This window comes from Anopheles ziemanni (genome assembly GCF_943734765.1).
Source record: "Anopheles ziemanni chromosome X unlocalized genomic scaffold, idAnoZiCoDA_A2_x.2 X_unloc_6, whole genome shotgun sequence".
NCBI lineage: Eukaryota > Metazoa > Arthropoda > Insecta > Diptera > Culicidae > Anopheles > Anopheles ziemanni.
In genome coordinates, this window is record NW_026689829.1 from 530331 (window position 1) to 532500 (window position 2170).

At 48.8% G+C, this 2170-nt stretch overlaps 1 non-coding gene across 1 annotated transcript; it reads left to right on the forward strand.

Annotated features, from left to right (window-relative positions):
- Nucleotides 1-2013: 2013 nt before the first annotated feature.
- Nucleotides 2014-2168, forward strand: LOC131292442 (5.8S ribosomal RNA). Its single transcript, XR_009190084.1, has one exon. It is a non-coding gene; the product is annotated as a 5.8S ribosomal RNA (ribosomal RNA).
- Nucleotides 2169-2170: the final 2 nt, after the last annotated feature.

Consider the following 2170-nt stretch of genomic DNA (forward strand, 5'->3'; position numbering starts at 1 on the left):
CTATGTGGAAGAGGGCACATTACTCAATACTGTGGTGTTATGAACAAAGTATAGTCCTCCACTGGTCCACGCTGCTTCGGCGGTCCTGGGTAAGATAGTTAGTTCTAGCTTGCCCTATGTGGAAGAGGGCATACAAGACAAAGTATAGTTCTCCCCTGGTCCACGCTGCTTCGGCGGTCCTGGGTAAGATAGTTAATTCTAGCTTGCCCTATGTGGAAGAGAGCATACATGAACCAAGAACGAAGGTTATGATCGAGGAATGATTCGACAACTAACCGATGGTATGAAATGTGAAGAATTCAAGCAAGCACACAATCAAGTCATCACTTGGGCATGCTCGATAGCCAACCCTATGACATTAACCTAGTAGAGCATGCGAAAACCAATATATATGTAAACGATGCCCCTCCCTAGTTCAGCGCTTCAACCAAGTGATGATTTCAGAATGGCTAAATCAAATCGGTTCAAAACATACCATCGGTACCCTATTGAAACACACAAGTCGATATCAAACCTCATGATTGTGTAGTCCTCCACTGGTCCACACTGCTCCGGCGGTCCTGGGTAAGATAGTTCATTCTAGCTTGCCCTATGTGGAAGAGGGCACATTACTCAATACTGTGGTGTTATGAACAAAGTATAGTCCTCCACTGGTCCACGCTGCTTCGGCGGTCCTGGGTAAGATAGTTAGTTCTAGCTTGCCCTATGTGGAAGAGGGCATACAAGACAAAGTATAGTTCTCCCCTGGTCCACGCTGCTTCGGCGGTCCTGGGTAAGATAGTTAATTCTAGCTTGCCCTATGTGGAAGAGAGCATACATGAACCAAGAACGAAGGTTATGATCGAGGAATGATTCGACAACTAACCGATGGTATGAAATGTGAAGAATTCAAGCAAGCACACAATCAAGTCATCACTTGGGCATGCTCGATAGCCAACCTCATGACATTAACCTAGTAGAGCATGCGAAAACCAATATATATGTAAACGATGCCTCCCTAGTTCAGCGCTTCAACCAAGTGATGACTTCAGAATGGCTAAATCAAATCGGTTCAAACCATACCATCGGTATCCTATTGAAACACACAAGTCGATATCAAACCTCATGATTGTGTAGTCCTCCACTGGTCCACGCCGCTTCGGCCGTCCTGGGTAAAATGGAACATTCCAGCTTGCCCTATGTGGAAGAGGGCACATTACTCAATACTGTGGTGTGAAGTATAAAGTTCAGTTCTCCCCTGGTCCACGCTGCTTCGGCGGTCCTGGGTAAGATAGTTCATTCTAGCTTGCCCTATGTGGAAGAGGACACTTCATACTTCGTCTCTAAGCGGCGGCTTGACTCCTCCCTACGGGGAACGGGTTTACGCGCACAGCGGCGGCTTACGCACTATGGCAGTCATGGATGCCTTACGTTTCTATGAAAAGTGTGTTCCTCCCCTGGTCCACGCTGCTTCGGCAGTCCTGGGTAAGATAGTTAGTTTTAGCTTGCCCTATGTGGAAGAGGACACGTAGACTTACTGTGGTGTGAAGTATAAAGTTCAGTTCTCCCCTGGTCCACGCCGCTTCGGCCGTCCTGGGTAAAATGGATTCATCCAGCTTGCCCTATGTGGAATGAGGACACTTTATGCTTCGTCTCTAAGCGGCGGCTTGCTCCTCCCTACGGGGAACGGGTATACGCGCACAGCGGCGGCTTACGTTATGGCAGTCATGGATGCCTTACGTTTCCATGAAAAGTGTGTTCCTCCCCTGGTCCACGCTGCTTCGGCAGTCCTGGGTAAGATAGTTAGTTCTAGCTTGCCCTATGTGGAAGAGGACACGTAGACTTACTGTGGTGTGAAGTATAAGGTTCTGTTCTCCCCTGGTCCACGCCGCTTCGGCCGTCCTGGGTAAAATGGATTCATCCAGCTTGCCCTATGTGGAATGAGGACACTTTATGCTTCGTCTCTAAGCGGCGGCTTGCTCCTCCCTACGGGGAACGGGTATACGCGCACAGCGGCGGCTTACGCAAGTTAGTCACCCTCGGCAGTGGATCACTCGGCTCATGGATCGATGAAGACCGCAGCTAACTGCGCGTCATAATGTGAACTGCAGGACACATGAACATTGATAAGTTGAACGCATATTGCACGTCGTGGGAACCTACCATGATGTACAGATGACTGAGCGCTTAT